This window comes from Myotis daubentonii, chromosome 1, assembly GCF_963259705.1.
Source record: "Myotis daubentonii chromosome 1, mMyoDau2.1, whole genome shotgun sequence".
Lineage (NCBI taxonomy): Eukaryota > Metazoa > Chordata > Mammalia > Chiroptera > Vespertilionidae > Myotis > Myotis daubentonii.
In genome coordinates this window covers 194,284,948-194,286,340 of record NC_081840.1, presented here as the reverse complement: position 1 = coordinate 194,286,340, position 1,393 = coordinate 194,284,948, and positions in this window count along the sequence as shown.

Below are 1,393 nucleotides of genomic sequence, written 5' to 3'. Positions count from 1 at the left end.
AATGAAATTTTGAAAAAGTCTGTTTCAATAGTTCCACATCATTTGCTTCATCTCAAACATACAAAATGTATAAAATTATCATTTGGTAATAAGCTTTATTAAAGAGAATGAATGGTTTCAATGAGTGATAAAATCACATTTTTTCCATAAATGTCTATAATCAGAATGTATATGAATTGACATAAACTATGTACAACTCATTAATTTGGCATAAAACATAGATTAGAGAAAAATCTAGTACACAAGTCAAGAAAAAGTAAATTAATTATTCAGTTTTGGGTTTTAAAATTATTGGTTACAGACAAGAGAGTAATACAAACATTTGTAGCATATTTTATAGAAAAAGCTTTAATTTAGAAAAATAATCCAAAATGTCCAATTTAAATATTTCTTTCTGAACCATTTATTAGAACTAGTCACAAATTATTTATTTGTACAAACATACATGTACATGTGTGTAAGGTTTTTAAATATTTCAAAATTTAAAATCTAATATGTTCTCAAGAACATTGATAATTTAAAATAAGGTCATTTTTCAGGTTAAATGTTATTGAGTAAGTGTAATAAGTAAGAAAAGCAGCTATCAATAAGATTCAATGTTTTGAAACTCCTATTATACTAAAGAAGATAAAACAATACTGTTCCTTAGTCATTTCATATTAAATGAATTTATTTATTTTTATTTCTTTGCTATTTTAACATTACCATTTCTTGTGTGCTATTGCCAGGATCATTGTGTGTCATTATCAAAAATCTACTTCTAACCATGTGATATCCACATTTATCATATTTTGGGATTGCAAAATAAATAAATATAAATTGACAAATATTAATCATTTTACCATTATTGTTCTTCTCCTTGAGTTTTCATTATGGAGTATAAAGTGTGGTTTGTCTCTCCTTAATATTTTTCCAACCTAATTTAAATATAGTTAAGCAATGTATAAGGATCAAGAGCTTGTTGGAAGAATATCTTTTCTTGTTTAATTTCTAATTAGTGTAGAAGAACATTTGAAAACTTGACATGTCATTACTCTTTTAACCTATTTACAAAATATTCTTTGGGTTCTTATAATACATAGGTATTCTTGTAACTTAATGTTATTTATTTTGATCCTTGAATCTCTTTAAAGAAAAAGCATTATTTTATGAACCTAAACATGTCACATTTTAAATTAATAAAAAAAAACATACTTCATAATCACAATACTTTGGAAAAAGATATATTTTCAGAATTTGGAAGGATTTTAAATAATTTCTAGAAATTTTCTTTTCTGTACCCAATGGAAAGGCCTAGGCAGTGATGGCAAACCCATGACACGCGTGTCAGAGGTGACACGCGAACTCACTTTTTGGTTGATTTTTCTTTGTTAAATGGCATTTAAATATAAAA